The following is a 19,387-nucleotide window of genomic DNA, read 5'->3' as shown; positions in this document are numbered from 1 at the left end:
GTTAATGATGATATATGATGAGATTTTTTTATATTTCATCTTTGAAAATGTCTTTCACAAAGACAGGTACTGACAAATACTGATATAAATCAATGAGTATATGATTTTAACTGACATTATTCAAGACTCGGAAGGCACTTATAAAATTCTCTTAGATTCTTCTATTGATATTTGCCTTTTAGCACATCATTATGTTGCAGATTAATTACTTCCAATTATAGGTTAGGTGGAAGCCCTTCAACTGAACTGTTAAATGTATTTTGAAATATGAAAATTTCCTTTGCATTTTCATGGAGATCTGGAAAAAGCTGTATTTGGAGCTCAGAAAACATGTCTGCTGCAAATGGGGTGAGAAGTGGTGGCCCTACTTTTTACTTTAAAAATTTCTTTTAGAGTTGGGGGAGGGGCAGAGGGAGAGGAGAGAGAAAATCTTTTATTTATTTATTTATTTATTTATTTGAGACAGAATGAGATAGAGAGAGAGCATGAGAAGGGAGAGAGTCAGAGGGAGAAGCAGACTCCCTGCTGAGCAGGAAGTCCGACGCGGGACTCGATCCCCGGACTCCAGGATCATGACCCGAGCCGAAGGCAGTCGCCCAACCAACTGAGCCACCCAGGCACCCAGGAGAGAGAAAATCTTAAGCAGTCTCCATGCCCAGTGCTGAGACTGATGGCATGGCTCAGTCGCACAACCCTGAGATCATGATCTGAGCTGAAACCAAGACTCGGATGCTTAACCAACTAAGCCACCCAGGCGACCCTTATTTAACTTTTGACAGCACTGCAAGCATATAAAGCAGTTTGACATTACTGGTGATTCAAACATTAGTTTTCATCTAAATTACATTATTGTAGTAGAAGTTGTGTATATCAGAACTTTTTTGTTTTGCCTTGTAATTTTAGGTTAAATTCATTTAAAGTATATTATCAAGTCTGCACCAAAAGCTAATTTCCAAAGACATTCAGTGTTTGATGGTAGTAGTTGAAGGCAGTTCTCTTTCATAAAAATTTCAATCTCAGCCCTGAGTCCAAAAAGTTGCAATAACACTTAAAACTTCTACTCCATCACACAGCTAAGTACCAAGGCGAGTCCAAATATTTAACTTCTATTTTTGACAAAAATGTATGGAACTAATGCTAGTTAAGTCCGTAAGATCAAATGAAGCTCACCATTGACCCTTATGTTTCATTACACATGAGATTCAAATAATTTCCTCATATTATCTTCTAATAACTAACACAATGGATAAACATAAGTATTAAACTTCTTAAATTCTTGCCAGCTTTTAACATTTGTTCAATTCTGCCTTTTTCTGTTCCACACATCTTTTCTCCCCCATCAAATTGTAATGTGTCTTAGAAAATTCCAACTCAAGTAGTACTTAGTTTAATTTTTCTCAACTTCTTGACTGTAGTTTTTCCATATAGGCTATTCATAGCAGCTAATTATTCAATCACTTCAATTTCAGCACTGACTTCTCAAACAAAACAATTGGATAGTATTGGTAAGATCTATCAACTCATTAAGAGCCAAAATAAAAATCACTCTAAATTCTACTTGTCTCTTAATTGCCTATGGATGTTGTTCCTGAGGTCTTCAACTGGTAAAGCCACTGTTCTAATGAAAGGTTAATAGTTTTAAAAAAGTTTATTTTCTCAGAACACATTTCGTCAGCATTTGCAATTAAACATTGTTTAATTAAGTCACCATAGGTAAACAGCCTTCACTGCTTGGCTAACAAATGAGTCACTTGGAAACGTACTTTTGTTTCAACTTCATGTTGACCCTGTGTGTGTGTGTGTGTGTGTGTGTGTGTGTGTGTGTGTGTGTGTAGAAATTCTATTGTGGTAAAATATTTTGTTTTAACTTTTCCAATTTTTCTGCTCATTTTTTGTGAATTGGGAATATTTTGATAAATGCCTATTCTTGTAATGTCAATGTATATTGTATTATTTTCGCCCAGCTAGAGGTTACTTGCATAATAACCAAAATGCTTTGCCATATAATTATAAAACAAAGTAATCTATACTCTACTGTGCCTAAAAGTATGACATTTGAACTCCGCTTTTTCTTTTTATATGATATATATGCACCGATAATATATGCAAGAAAAAATGTGTACTGATATGTATGACATTCAAAATGTTGTCAAGTTAGAACTATAACACTGCAATTTACAGGAAGCCCAGCAGCAGTGTGAAGCATTGAGAGCTCAGTTACAATCTCAGTCACAACTACTCAACTAGTAAAACTGATGTTATAGGGCAAAAGCTGCCACAGGCAATACATAAACAAAGAAACTTGGCTGGGTTACAATAAAATTTTATTTATAGACAAAAACATTTGAATTTAACATAATTTGCATGTGCCATAAGATAGCCCTGAGTTTTTTTAATCATTAAAAGATATTAAAACCATTCATAGCTTGTAATCACTACAAAAATATGTTGTGGGCAACATTTGTCCCATGGGCCCTCATTTGCTGACTTCTGATCTGTACAATGTAAAATGAAATTCTTAGCCCCCTTCTGACTCTCAGCAGCACAGCTAGGCTTGTAACTTTCATGCAGAACTTTGAAATATTTCTGTTTGGAACAATTTATTTTCTTTATATTTTGGAACTTGGAGGACTGTTCCCCAGTCAAATGTCTCAATTACCTCATAGGACTCTTCATAACCACATAATACATACACATAAACCCAGAGCAAGTACCCAGTCACCAATTTAAGAATGAGCAACCAAGAAACACCAAATGTGAAAGCCTCTGCCATGAAAAACAAATAAGAAATAATAAACAGAAACAAGTATTCAGAGGAAAAATACAGTTAAGAAAATCTTACAGAAAGTAAAAAAAAAAAAAAAAATAGTAACAAAAATGCCAAGAACAGAATGATTTCAGGAGGTCCATTATTCAACCAACAAGAGCTGGAGAGCCGAAAAAGATAAAAATTTTGAGTGACAAAATGTACCAAAGAAATAATAGTTAAAATACATCAAAACCAAATTTGTTAGGTTTCTGGTTTGAGAAGACTCACTCTGTGTCTAATATGATAATAATAATTTAAAAATCCTAATATATGGGGAGCCTGGGTGGCTCAGTTGGTTAGGCGGCTGCCTTTGGCTCAGGTCATGATCCCGGGGTCCTGGGATCAAGCCCCACATTGGGCTCACTGCTCTGCAGGAAGCCTGCTTCTCTTTCTACCCAACTTGTGCTCTCTGGCTCTCTTTCTGTGTCTCTCAAATAAATAAAATCTTAAAAAAAATCCTAATATATACATCATAGACTAATAAACATCAAAGATAGAGAGGGGATCTAAAGATTGTAATGTGAAAACTGGGAAAATAACAACAAAAACAAAAATACAAAGAAACAAATAATATATTTGCATGCAAATGATTGTGATATAAATCATATGCCATAAATGGCATAAATCTTTACAAGAACAAAATGAGAAATAAAATAACATAAATATTTTTACGTTTCTGAGGAAAAATTATTTCCAACCAGAAAATATGCAATAAAAGAACTTTACAGGGGGCACCTGAGTGGCTCGGTCATTAAGCGTCTGCCTTTGGCTCAGGTCATAATCCCAGGATCCCAGGGTCCTGGGATCAAGCCCCACATCCAGCTCCCTACTCAGCAAGAAGCCTGCTTCTCCCTCTCCCACTCCCCCTGCTTGTGTTCCTCTCTCGCTGTGTCTCTGTCAAATAAATAAATAAAATATTAAAAAAAGAACTTTACAATATGCAAGTTCTTCCTTTAACATAAAGCAACGAGGTGTACTCTAAAAGATGAGCAAACAAGCCAACAGAAAGTTGAAAATGAGATATAAGATCCAGTAAATAAATGATTCAAGATAGAAAAAAACAGATAAAGAGAATTTCCCTGAAGATGGTGAAAAGAATATCTAAGATGCTCCTGTGCAGTAAGTCTAGTGAACAAAGTCTAGTGAACAAAGGTCTATATAGAAGAAGAAAGGCAGAAGGATCCTTAAAAGATCCTTCCAAGAAGAAGATATTGGAAGTAATCTTTTAATTTACATGTTTGGCTTTATTGAGAGAAGTTAGAGTTGAAAAATTGTAAAGAATATTTATGTAAGAAGAATTAAATATTAAATAACAGCAATAAACAAGCATATATTAATCTAAATGATTGGGGGCAGAGCAAACCCAACAGAAATTAAAGTAATTATGACATTAAATGATATTCATAGACAGTATTTATATGTCATTAAATCTAGGCACCAAATTATGATATCATTTTTATTGGTAGTTTTAGAGAGGAAATAGAGTCAACTGGAGCAGACAAGGGATTATAAAGTAGATTTATTGCACTTTTTCCACAGCTGTAAATCACTAAACAATGTGTAAAATTGGAGAAAAGGAAATAAAGAACCAACAGAATCTACCTATCATCTATCTATCTATCTATTATCTATCATTTATCTATCTATCATCTATCATCTATCTATATAAATAAAACTATATAAAATAGTTGTGTAGATATACATATATAACTACATAATTAAATATTAAAATATGTATTGCAAGATTTTAAAGTAGTTGCCTATGGAGAGTAAAATGCCAAGTTGGGGACTTTCAAAACTACATTCTGTACTAATTCTCATCTCCTAGAAAAGTTTTAATTCGGGACCCTGATCAGGCTGAGCTCCCTGGCAATCAGGCAGAACCTCTTGTCATGGTAGATGCATAATGAATTTGGATCAAAGCTGAGTAATGGCCTCTCAACATCCATTTAAAGAAATATTTACTGAGCTCCACCTACATCCGGTTGCAGTCCTAAGGCGCTTTAGATCATGAAGATCAAGAATCCCCAAAACCTGCTTCCAAAGAGTCTACAACTAGATATAAGACATAAGAAGAGCACAAGCAGAATAATAAGTTCAACAATAATGACATCAACAAAAGTGATTATCAGATTTTATTGGGTCCCCTCCACATGTCCAGATCAAACCTAAGTCCTTTATATATATTAACTTTCTTATTTACTCTTAAGCACTAACCTGAGGAAGTGGACATTATTATCATTAGAACCACTCTACAAAAAATAAAACTAAAGTATTAAAAGATTAAATAAATGTGTTACCCAGCTAAAAGTTAGCTAAGATGCATATTCTGAATCATGCTATCATGCTCCAGGCTTAACACTCAAAGATACTGTTTTTCCAAGAGGGACAAAGAAATTTTGGTAGAAAGTTACTGGACATAAAGGAGGTGTCATGGTGTCTTTTAAACATGATTTTTATGATACAGACATAAAAATTACTTAAGCAAGTATAAAATAGTTAGACAAGAATATTCATTATAGCATTGTAAAAGCAAAATTTGAAAACATAATCAAATTAATAGGTTAGTTAATTATATATTTGAAATCATTGTGACAAAAAGAAAAATGAGCAATGATTTTTGAATACCACCTTTAGGAAAATTACTCATTTTTCACTTAAGTTAATTCATAAAATGAGCACTGACAAATGTGAACTGGTTTTCTGATATGATTCAACCTTTTGCAACATGATCAATAAAATTAAAATATACAACAATGAGTCTTGGTTTTGTTGGTTATAAAGACTACTTTGGGATGGGGTAGTTATCATGTAGATTCCTTGACTTCACCTTCAGAGATTATTTCACTACAGCATATTGGCCCTGCATTTTAGTATTCTTTCCAGTAAGTCTAACTTACTGGTTACATAATGGGAAAAAATCTGTATAGTATATTCCAAAATACCTGCTTATCCTTAAAATTTCTCAATAATTCGACAAATGTAACATAGACCCAACTTTGGAGGAGTTTGTCATTTAATATAAAAGATATTTTTTTCTCTCTATGCATATACCATAAGGATAAATCAAGTGCAAAATATTCTATATAAATGCCAAAGTTACAGAGCACTCAAAAATTATTAAACTGAGTGTAACTTCTACCATTTGAATGGATGTCTATTTACAACTTGTATTAGTTATATTGTTATTTATAACTTGTATTAGTTACATTGTTATGTAACAAACTACTCCAAAATGTAGTTCATTAAAACATGAAAATTTGCCACCTCACAGTTTCTGTTGCTTCAGAAATCCAGGTCTGGCTTAGCTGGCTGTGGAAAGGATTTAGTTCCTCATAAACCTTTGGCCAGGGGCCTTCCTTAGTTCCTTGCTGTGTGCACCTCTCCAAAGATATATCATCTTGCTTAATCAGAGTTCCAGCAAGAGAGAGAGAGTTATTATGGCAGACATTTTAACCTAATCATGGAAATGGCATTGCCTCATTTTGTTCTATTTTGTTAAAAGTAGGTCATTGAGTTGAGCCCACACTTCCAGGATAGTGATTGGCCAAGACCGTATACACCAGGAGGTAAAGTCACTGAGGGCCATCTTTGAAAGTAGATCTTTCTTCTTATTCAACATGTCACCATGAACAACCTCTTGCCAGCAGCCAACAAGAAAATGGGGTTTCAGCTCTACGACCACAAGGAATTAAATTCTGCCAACAACCTGAATAAGTCTGATAACAGATCTTGAGCTCTACATGGGAATGCTGCCCAGTGGATATCTTGATTGCAGCCTTGTGAGACACTGAGCAGAGAACCCAATTAGTCATGCCCAGAATTCTGACCTACAGAAATTGTGAGATAGTCAAAGCGTGTTTTTTTAAGTTGTTAACATGATAATGTATTATATGGCAACAAAAATTAATACATATTTTTTCTAAGATAATTTTGCATTTCAGTGGTAACTAATTTCAATATATTCCAGCTGATTCTTCTTGAATCTCCTTTGACAATTGTAAATAACATACATTTTAAGCATTTTATATGAGCTTCCTAGAATATTTTCTGTTCTAACACAACACCAGGTTAATTTATTTTTTAATTTATATTGTGCCCTTTATAGTAACAAGTCATAAAGTCTGTTTTGAGCAAATAAACTTTGAAATATATGTTAACTGTAGTCAGGATACTATTAATTATTTGTTCATTGAACTAATGGTTAATATTTTATAACTTGTATACAAATATATATAAGTTGTTAAAAATGACTAGAAGACTTGAAATTTTGAAATCTGACAGAGTAAGTTAGAGTTGACTATCATGTTTAAAAGTTAAAACCTTGATTGAGAACTTTCTGCTCTAATATTTGGCAGATATGAACTAAATATTTGAATTGATCTCAAAGGTATATTTATGATTTTGTCTTTACCAATATTTGCATAAAATATTCTGCTATATTTCCTCTTTATTTTGACATAAAGTCCTATCATATAGTGGTGTCAATAAGCAAATTATGTCTAGCTTTAAAGGACCTGCATTAAAACAGAAAATAAAACTATCTGCATTTTCTTCAGTCCTGATTTTTAAATGTAAATACAAATCTATGTAAACTATATGTAAATACTTTTTAGGGTGGAATGCTTAACTTGTTGTTCATGCATACATGCTATCCAGCTATCTTTAGAACTGTGAGTCTTTGACTAGCTAGGATGAGCTAGTTGAAATGAACATAGAATAGATACAAAATTGTATTCATTAGTGAGAAAGATTATCTCTGCATTAGGTTACCATCTAAGTTTAAAAAATAATGCAGAGGACAAACTGGTTAACCACTGAAAGGGGGACAAAATAGAAAAAAAAACAGATAATACATAAAAATACATTAAAGACTATTTAGTATTTGGAAAGATCTGTACAAACTGGATACATACATTGGGAAATAAACCAGATTTTCTTTGTATACACTACTGATTTCAAAGGGAAATTTCTATTTTGAACATGTTTGTATCACCACGTTACCTAAGGAAGCAATGTCAATTAAGTTTACAATGTAAAACCCATATATGAACCTAGTTATTTTAGCAGATCTATAAAAGAAATTAGGTAAACAATATTAAAGCCTTAGGCTAAAGAAAAAATATCAGTTATCTTACATACTTCTATTCCTTTTAAAAACTGTATTTACTCCACTTGGACTTTAAAGATTTTATTGGTCTGCAATATCTATGGGTAATATTGATCTGCCTAATTAACACACCATATCAAGTACAACAGCAACAACTGGGGCTACCATTTGGTTAAACTTACATCAAAATTCATTATTATCTGTCATAATATACCTGATTTTCCCTGAGGCAATATGAATGCATTGGAAGAAGATATGATAATGATCACCACCAATACATCCTTTATGATGCAATAATTTCTGCAATTCCTCCTGGAACACTGTGTTGCATTTGCTTTACTATCTGGGCATGGGGCAATTTCAGAAGCTTACACTTGGTCATTTTTATCACAATGGACAATTATCTGCAGGTCAGGAAACCAACATGAGAGCTTTGTCGGCTGCTAAGAGTATTTCAATTATCCACTTGGGAATAAAGGAAATGAAGATACTGTTTTCAGCAGTCTCATTGGTTTAACTGAGAGTAGGATCTGGGCCAAAGATTCGTTTAACACTTGATCTTTCATTAAGTCTATAGTCATAAGACTCATTATGATAATTCAAGGCCTGGCTAGCTAGGGAATTCCTCTGAATCTTGCTGAAGAATAAAATTTTTTGAACAAATTATTATTCACAAGAAGAATAAGACCAAAAGTGTGGCACATTTAAATCCCTTCCTTAGTCCTTTGAATAAATTCCTAATTGCAATCTCTCAATAATGGGACAAAAAGTCTAAAGACTACAGATCCAAGATTTTATGAACAAGGTATATATTATGCAATTCATTTAATCTTCCAACTATTTGGTTTAGGTATTTAATTATTACAAGCTCCACACTAAGAAATGCATGAGTGTTTTTCTTTTGCAAAACAATGAGCCATTCCTGGACTGAATAGGCATACATATAAAAACACACTTGCTGGAGGTTCTGGTCCAAGATGGCAATGTAGAAAGACCCTGAATTCACCTTCTCCATAGAACACACCAAATTACAACTATTTATAGAGCAATTCCTCCTGAAGAATTAAGGGTTGACTGAACAGCTTCAGCACAACAAAAGATAGAATGCAAAAGAGAACAGCAAGAGAGATAGAAACACAGCAATGAAAAAAAAAAAATACTCCATCCTCAATACTGTAAACTATAGTGGGAAGGGATAGTACTCAGGGATCAGAAGCAGATTTGTCTGTCTTTGGGCACAGAAAAAAGACAGTGGTTTAAAAACAACTAGCATATAAAAGAGCCAGCCTTAGATTGCCACCAAATAGCCAGGGAGCTGCTGGAAGTCTATCTGGGTAAAAGGGCATGGTAGATATCATCTAAACTACCCCTCTACCTTGAAAACACAGACTAGTGTAGGGTCCAGATGCACTCACTGGTCTGCTGCCTCAGTGAGCCCTGCACTCCTACCCATATCAGCCCCAGCCAACTTAACAATACATTAAAAGAACTATTCACTACAATCAAGTGGGATTTATTCTGAGGATGCAAGAATGGCTCAATATTCACAAATCAATCAAAGTGAGACACATCAACAAAAAGAAGAATAAAAATCATGATTGTCTCCATAGATGTAGAAAAACATTTAACAAAATTCAACATTTGTTCATGATAAAAACTCACCAAAGTGGGTTTACAGAGAATATACCTCAATGTAATAAAATCCATATATAAAAAATCCACTTCTAACATCATACTCAATGGTGAAAAACTAAAAGGTTTTCCTACAAGATGAGTAACAAGACAAGGAAGTCCACTCTTGCCACTTTTATTCAACATAGTATTGGAACTCCTAGCTACAACAATCAGACAAGAAAAATAAATAATAAATTGGTAAGGAAGAAGATAAACTGTCACTATTTGCAGCTGATATACTATATATAGAAAACCCTAAAGATTCTACCAAAAAACAATTTGAAGTAATAAATAAGCTCAGTGAAGTTTCAGGATACAAAATTAAAACCCAGAAATCTGTTGCATTTCTATACACTAATAACTAATAACAAAGTAGTAGAAAGAGAAATTAAGAGAAAAACCCCATTAATAATTGCACCAAAAAGAATAAAATACCGGGCGCCTGGGTGGCTCAGTTGGTTAAGCGACTGTCTTTGGCTCAGGTCATGATCCTGGAGTCCCAGGATCGAGTCCCACATCGGGCTCCCTGCTCAGCGGGGAGTCTGCTTCTCCCTCTGACCCTCTTTCCTCTCGTGCTCTCTATCTCTCATTCTCTCTCTCTCAAATAAATAAATAAAAAATCTTTAAAAAAAAAGAATAAAATACCTAGAAATAAACTTAACCAAGGAGGTAAAAGACATATACTCTGGAAACTATAAAACAATGATGTAAGAAATTGAAGAGGACAAAAAATAAATGAAATATATTCTATGCTCATGGATTGGAAGAATTAATATTGTTAAATGTCCATATTATCCAAAGCAATCTACAAATTCAGAGCAATCCCTATCAAAATTCCAACAGCATTTTTCACAGAACTATAACAAAAATACAAAAATTTGTATGGAACCATGAAAGATTTCAAGTAGCCAAAGTAACCTTGACAAAGAAGAACAAAGCTGAACGTATCACAGTTCCAGATTTTAAGATATGCTACAAAGCTGTAGTAATTGAAACAGTATGGTATTGACACAAAGATAGACACAGAGACCAATGGAAGAGAATAAAGAACCCAGAAATAAACCCATGTTTATAAGGTCAATTAATCTATGACAAAGGAAGTAAAAATATATGATGGGGAAAAGACAGTCTCCTCAATAAACGGTGCGGGGAGAAATGGAAGCTATATGCAAGAGAAAAATACTAGACCAATTTTTTACATCATCCACAAAAGTAAACTCAAAATGGATTCAAGACCTGTGAGACCTAAAACCATAAAAATCCTAGAAAAGAACACAGGAAGTTACTCTGACATCTGCCAAAACACCATTTTTCTAGATATATCTCCTAAGGCAAGGGAATTAAAAGCAAAAATAAACTATTGGTTTTGTGATTACAAATAATGCTACTATAAAAATACTTACACCTGTCTCTTTGGACATGCAAGTGTTTTTCTAAGAAATATGTCAAGGTGTGGATTTTTTTAATTATAAGGTATGCATATCTTCAGCATTCTTTAGATATTTCCAAATTGTTCTCCAAAATGGCTATACATCCCTACTATCAAGTGTAGAGATTTCTGGATGTTCTTATTCAACACTTGATATTGTCATACTTATTCCCATATGATAAGGTGAAATCATGAATCATTTTGTTTGTCTCTGTTCTACTCTGTGTTTAATAAAGATATGAGTCACATCTTAAAAATAAGTAAATAAACAAACAAAAAAACAAACTATCAGGACTACATCAAACTAAAAAGCTTTGTATGGCAAAGAAAACATCAACCAAACAAAAAAAACAATCTAATGGGAGAAAAAAAATATTGCAAATGATTTCTCTGGTAAGAAGTCAATACCCAAAATATATAAAGAATTTATATGACTCAACATCAAAAAACAAACAACCCAATTAAAAATAGCCAGGGGATTTGAATAGACATTTTTTCCAAAGAAGACACACAAATGACCAACAGACACAAGAAAAAATGCTTTACATCCCTAATCATCAGAACAATGTAAATCAAAACCACAAGGAGATATCATTTTATACCTGTCAGAATGGTTAAAATAAAAAAAAGGAAGTAACAAATGATGGTGAGAATGTGGAGAAAAAGGATCCCTCATTCACTGTTGGTGGGAATGAAAACTGATGCAGTCACTGTGGAAAACAGTACAGAGTTTCCTCAAAAAATTAAAAATAGAATTACTATATGATACAGTAATTCCACAAGTGGGTATTTACCTGAAGAAAATGAAAACACTAATTTAAAAAATATATGCTCCTCCTATTTTTATTTCAACATTATTTACCATAACCAAGTTATGGAAGCAACCTAAGTGTCCATCAATAAATAGAGGACAAAGAAGATACACATACACGGAAATATTATGCAGTCATAAAAGAGGATGAGCTATCGCTATTTGCAACAACATGGATGGACCTAGAGGGTATTATGTTAAGTGAAACAAGTCAGACTGAGAAAGACAAATACCATACAATTTAACTCATATGTGGAGTCTAAAAAAAAAACAAAATAAATTAATAAACTGACAAAAAGCAGAATTAGACCTCTAAGTACAGAGAACTGATGGTTAAAGAGGGAAGGGGTTGAAAGGACTAAATGAATGCAGGGGAGTGGGAGATACAGGCTTCCACTTTTGAAGTGAGTAAGTCCTGGAAATAAAAGACACAGCATGGGGAATATAGTAAGTGATATTGTAATAGTGTTGTGTGGTGATAGATGTTAACTACACTTATGATGAGTGTAAGCATAACACATAGGGATGTTGAATCCCTGTGTTGTACACCTGAAACTAATGTAACATTGTGAGGTAACTGTACTCAAATTTTTAAAAGGATTTAAAAAGAATTTGTTAAATTATGAGAAGAACATCTTTTTAAAAATACTAGAAGTCAGGGGCTCCTGGGTGGCTCAGTCGTTAAGCGTCTGCCTTCGGCTCAGGTCATGACCCCAGGGTGCTGGGATCGAGCCCCGCATCCAGCTCCCTGCTCAGTGGGGAGTCTGCTTCTCCCTCTCCCACCCCCCCCGCTTGTGTTCCCTCTCTCGCTGTGGCTCTCTCTGTCAAATAAATTTTTAAAAAATTAAAAATAAATAAATAAATACAAATACTAGAAGTCAGCTTTTTAAAAAATGCATGTTCCAATAATAAGTGTTTCACACATTTTTAAGCCTTGGAAAAGTCAGTCCACTAATTTCTAAAAAATCAAAGTTCTCTTTCTATGAATATGCACAATATCACATATTTTTCATTGAGTTAGAAGACTTGACTTGGAGACCTACTGTAACATACCAGATCCTGACGGTTTAATAATAGAACCTCTCTCTAATGAACAAAACACAAAGTTCTTTGCTCATGTCAAATTGGCAGGCTTTAAATAGTACATTTTTATTCACATTTAATTATTTAATATTTCTGCCATCATTCTTTGTTATTTCTTTATTGATAACAGTAATAATCTGAAATTTGTATTGTATTTTGTCTAATTTGTGCACATCACAAGTTTCCTTATTTATTTAGTGGTTTCTTTTTGTTTCATTCTACTCTCTCAAATTAATGATTTTTACATTAGGACTAACTCCAATGAGAAGTTTCAGTGATAAACCACATATTTAATCTTTTTTTTTAAGTACCGATTTCTCTTGCCTGGTTGTTTTTGAGAAAATTCAATAATAATCTGTCAGAAAATATACAAGTAATAAATTAGTATTGGTGATCAGAAGTGTCCCACTGATATGAGGTGTCAGGAAAATTTGAGTGCTAATTTAATTTTGACATTCTTCTATTGAAATCAATGATTCAATAAACATTTTGTAAAGTGAGAAAATCCTTGAAACTTTTATTATTATTTTTACTTATAGAGAAAATTCTTTGTAACAAACATTAACAGAGGTTTAATTTTCAAAATGAGAAAAATTAATTGTACAATATCTAAATACAATCATTTTTGTATACACATATTCTACCATGTAGTGTCTGAGAACTAATAGGCATTTGATAAATCTGCATAGCATGAATAAATGCAGGGATACATTCAAGAGAAATTAAATAGGATGTAATGTCTTCTTCATCCAGAATAACTTAAACGCACCATGATAATTTCATAATTAAAGATCATTACTATTTATTCATTTATTTATGGACTACTAATTAAAATAAGCTTGGCAAATGTTAGTCTGTATGGCAAACTTGACAATTACAAATAAAGTTTTACTGAAACACAGCCACACTAAAGTGAGTTTCTATATTATTTCCAGCTCCTTTCTTATTACAGTGGCAGAAATGAGAGCATATGGCCCATAAAACCTAAACGACTTGTTGTTTAGCTATTTACAGAAAAGTTTGCTGATACCTAAATTAAAATAACTAAACCACCAATTTAAAGATTCTATAATTCCTAAACTTTATCATATATGTTAAAAGTTGAAATAAATGCTAATACATTATTGACCAGTTTGGAACATGAATAGCAGCAATAACAACAAAAAGATTTTTGATCTGATATCTGCTGGTGTGTACATTGTCCATTATATGATAATTAATTAGTAATGTAATAATCATATGTAGAAATGTATGTCATATGTCAACATGTAGAAAAAATAATTGATTCCACATTACTGATTTTCATATTTAAAATGTTTTTAGTTATAAATTCAAATAAAATTTTTAAAAGGAAAAATATTTTGGGACACCTGGGTAGCTCAATTGGTTAAGTATCTGCCTTCAGCTCAGGTCATGATCCCAGAGTCCTGGGATGAAGCCCCACATCACACTGGGCTCCCTGCTCAGCAGGAAGCTCATGCTCTCTCTCACTATCTCTGTCTCTCTCTCTCAAATAAATAAATAAATATTTTTTTAAAAATAAAAATAAATAAAAATAAAAGGAAAATATGTATTGAAAGACCTATGTAAGCCTCAATAAATCTGGAGTTGTTCTCAGAATTTTGACCCCAATTTAAAATGTGTATAGTACTCTATACCTGCCAATATAATAGTTCTACTAGTAAATGTCTAAAATTCAGTATAAGTTTTGATCTCTAAATTACGTGTCATTGTTATGAGGTGTTTAAATCAAAAAGAAAAAATAAAGTTAATTTTGTTCTCTAAGCTACCAAACTTTCTACCCCAAAGATAGTACAATTTTTTTTCTACTTGAAATTGCTTCCCTTCTTATACAAATTATAAGAATAGAATAAAATGAATCATGAAGAAGGAGTTTATGGAGGAAAGGAAGAGCCAAGAAAAGTACTTTATTCAAAAATATAATTAATGCCAAAAAAATTGGCAAACGATGTCGGTCCAGATTGTTCTACTCACTTTTATTTTCATCAAGAGATAGAACTTGTTTCCAAGTATATTAAGAGTTACTCAGTAGAGTTATAAATTAATTAAAATGTACATTGCTTTTGATTTTTTTAATTTTTTAACTTGTAAGTTTTATTTAGTCACTAACCTTGCATTGAAGAACATAAGTAATCTTTTTTAAATTGTATCATATTGGATTTTATTTGTTTTGTATTGAGGTGAACAAACTCATCTTCTGAATCACCATGTTTTCATGGTTTCTAAGCCATGTAAGCCTGATCTACTCCTTTTATTCTCCAAATTTTCATTCAAATTCCAGTTAGTAAACATACAATGTAATATTAGTTTCAGGTGTAGAATTTAGTGATTCATCACTTACATAAAACACTCAGTGCTCATCACAACAAGTGCCCTCCTTAATACTCATCACCCATTTAGCCCATTCCCCTGCCCAGCTCCCCTCCAATAACCTTCAATTTGTTCTCTCAACTTAGGAGGCTGATTCTTGCTTTGCCTCTTTTCCCCCCTCTGTGTTCATTTGTTTTGTTTTTTAAATTTCACAAATGACTGTAACCATTTGTCTTTCTCTGACTGACTTATTTGACTTAGCATAGTACTTTCTAGCTCCATCCAAGTCATTACAAATGGCAAGATTTCATTAATTTTTATGGCTGAGTAATATTCCACTGTATGTATATATACACCACATCTTCTTTATCCATTAATCAGTCAATGGGCATTTGAGCTATTTCTAAAATTAGGCTATTGTTGATAATGCTGCTATAAACATCAGGGAGCATATATCCCTTTGAATCAGTATTTTTGTAACTTTTGGGTAAATACCTAGTAGTGCAATTGTTGGGTTGCAGGGTAATTCTATTTTTAACTTTTTGAGGAGCCTCCATACTTTTTTCTACAATGGCTACACCAGTTTGCATTCCCACCAACAGTGTAAGAGAGTTCCATTTTTTCCACATCCTCACCAATGCCCATTGTTTCCTGTGTTGTTAATTTTAGCCATTTTGACAGGTGTGAGGTAGTATCTCATTGTGGTTTTGATTTGTATTTCCCTGACGATGAGTAATGTTGATTATCTTTTCATGTGTCTGTTGGCCAACCGTATGTCTTCTTGGAAAAATGTTTATTCGTGTCTTCTGCCCATTAATCCATTTTCTAGCTGGATTATTCATTTTTGGGGTGTTGAGTTTGATAAATTTTTTTAATTTTATTTATTTGACAGAGAGAGAGACAGTAAGAAAGGGAACACAAGCAGGGGAAGTGGGAGAGGGAGAAGCAGCTTCCCGTGGAGCAGGGAGCCCAAAGCCAGGCTCGATCCCAGAACCCTGGGATCATGACCTGAGCCGAAGGCAGATGCCTAATGACTGAGCCACCCAGGTGCCCCTAGTTTGATAAATTCTTTATAGATTTTGGATACTAACCCTTTATCACATATGTAATTTGCAAATATCTTCTCTCATTCTGAAGTCTGTCTTTTAGCTTTGTTGATTGTGTCCTTCACTGCACAGGATTTTTTTTTTTTAATGAAGTCCCAATAGTTTATTTTTATTTTTTTCCCTTGCCTTGGGAGACATATCTAGTAAAAATTTGCTATGGCCAATGTCTAAGAGGTTATTACCTGTGTCCCCCTCTAGGATTTTGATGGTTTCATCTCACATTTAGGTCTTTCATCCGTTTTGAATTTATTTTTGTGTATGGTGTAAGAAAGTGGTTCAGTTTCATTATTCTGCATGTGGCTGTCCAGTTTTCCCAGCACCATTTGTTGAAGAGACTGTCTTTTTCCCATGGGATATTCTTTCCTGCTTTGTAAAAGATTAGTTGCTCATAAAGTTGGAGGTCCATTTCTGGGTTCTCTATTCTGTTCCTTTGATCAATGTGTCTGTTTTTGTGCCAGTACCATACTGTCTTGATTACAGCTTTGTAATACAGCTTGGAGTCTGGAATTGTGATGCCAACAGTCTTGGTTTTCTTTTTCAACCTTACTTTGTTTATTCAGGGTCTTTTCTGGTTCCACACAAATTTTAGAATTGTTTGTTCTAGCTCTGTGAAAAGTGGTAGTGTCATTTGCTAAGAATTGCATTAAATGTGTAGATTGCTTTGGGTATGAAAATCATTTTAACAATATTTGTTCTTCCAATCAGTGAGCATGGAAAGCTTTTCCATTTCTTTGTGTCCTCTTCAATTTCTTTCTTAAGTTTTCTATCGTTTTCAGAGTACAGATCTTTTCCTTCTTTGATTAGGTTTATTCTTAGGAATCTTACTGTTTTTGATGCAATTGTAAATGGGATTGATTGCTTCATTTATCTTTCTGCTGCTTCATTATTTGTGTATAGAAATGTAACAGGTTTCTACATTGATTTTGTATCCTGAGACTCCTCTGAATTTGTGTATCAGTTCTAGCAAATTTTTTGTGGAGTCTTTTGGGTTTCCTATATAGACTGTCATGTCATCTGTGAAGAGTGAAAGTTTGACTTCTTCCTTGCCAGGTTGGATGCCTTTTATTTCTTTATGTTTTCTGATTGCTGAGGCTAGGACTTCCAAACTTTGTTAAATACCAGTGGTGAGAGTGGACTTCCTTGTCTTGTTTCTGACCATAGAGGAAAAGCTCTCAGTTTGTCCCCATTGAGGATGATATTAGCTGGTGGTCTTTCATATATGGCCTTTATGATGTTGAGGTAATTTTCCTCGATCCCTACTTTGAAGGTTTTTATCATAAATAGATGCTGTATTTAGCCAAATACTTTTTCTGCATCTACTGAGAGGATCATATGATTCTTATCCTTTCTTTTATTAATGTTGTGTATGATGTTTATTGATTTGTAAATATTGAACCACCCTTGCAGCTCAGAAATAAATCTCACTTGATATTGGTGAATGATTCTTTTAATGTACTATTGGATTTGACTTGTTAATATTTTGCTGAGTAGTTTTGCATCCTTCATCATGGATATTGGCCTGTAGTTCTCTTTTTTAGTGGAGCATTTGTCTGGCTTTGGAATCAAGGTAATGCTGGCCTCATAGAATGAATTTGGAAGTTTTCCTTCCATTTCTATTTTTTGGCCTGATTTTTTGGCATAATAGATATTAACTCTTCTTTAAATGTTTGATAGGATTCCCCTGGGAAGCAATCTGGCCCTGGACTTTTTTTTGTTGGGAGATTTTTATTATTGATTCAATTTCTTTGTTGGTTGTCAGTCTGTTCAAGTTTTCTATTTCTTCCTGTTTCAGTTTTGGTAGTTTATGTTTCTAGGAATTTATTCATTTATTCCAGTTTGTCCAATTTGTTGGCATATAATTTTTCATAATATTCTCTTATAACTGCATTTCTGTGGTGTTGATTGCTATTTCTCCTTTCTCATTTGTGATTTTATTTTTTGGGTCTTTTCTCTTTTCATTTTGTTAAGTCTGGATAGGGGTTTATCAACTTTGTTATTTTTTTTTTTTCAAAGAACCAGCTCCTAGTTTCATTGATCTGTTTTTATTTTTTTCAATTTCCGTATCATTTATTTCTGTTCTAATATTTATTATTTCCCTTCTGCTGGCTTTAGGCTCTGTTGTTCTTTTTCTAGCTCATTAAGATGTAAGGTTAGGTTGTGTATTTGAGACTTTTCTTGCTTCCTTTTTTTTAAAGATTTTATTTATTTGACAGAGAGAAAGAGAGACAGCACAAGCAGGGGAAGCAGCAGGCAAAGGTTGGGAGAGGGAGAAGCAGGCTCCCCACTGAGCAGGGAGCCCAATGCAGGGCTTGATCCCAGGATGCTGGGATCATGACCTGAGCCGAAGGCAGCCGCTTAACCGACTGAACCACCCAGGAGACCCAAGAGACTTTTCTTTCTTCTTGAGGTAGACCTGTATTACTATATACTTCCCTATTATGACCTCTTTTGTTGTATCCCAAAGGTTTTGTAACCATTGTGTTTTCAGATGAAAACTTTGTTTTCAAGTATTTTTTTCTTATTTCTTCTTTGATTTCCTAGTTGACCCATTCATTTTTAGTAGCATGTTATTTAACCTTCATGTATTTTTGGTCTTTCCAAATATTTTCTTGTGGCTGACTTGAAATTTCATAGTGTTGTGGTCAGAAAATATGAGTGGTCTGATCTAAATCTTTTTGCACTTGTTGAAGCCTGATTTGTGACCTAGTATGTGATCTATTCTGGAGAATGTCTCGTGTGTACTTGAAAAGAATGTGTATTTTGCTGCTTTAGGATGAATTGTTCTGACTATATCTGTTCAGTCCATCTGGTCCAGTGTGTCATTCAAAGTCATTGTTTCCTTGTTGATTTTCTGCTTAGGTGATTTGTCCAGTGATGTTAAGTGTTAAATTTTCCTTCTATTTTTGTGTTATTAAAATTTTAAATTTCCTTCTATTATTGTATTATTATCAAAGAGTTCCTTTATGTTTGTTATTAATTGTTGTATGTATCTGGCTGCCCCCATGTTGGGGGCATAAATACTTACAATTGTTTA

This window comes from Callorhinus ursinus, unplaced genomic scaffold, assembly GCF_003265705.2.
Source record: "Callorhinus ursinus isolate GAN/ISIS: 27379988/994484 unplaced genomic scaffold, GSC_fseal_2.0 scaffold4, whole genome shotgun sequence".
NCBI lineage: Eukaryota > Metazoa > Chordata > Mammalia > Carnivora > Otariidae > Callorhinus > Callorhinus ursinus.
This window is presented reverse-complemented; position numbering follows the sequence as displayed.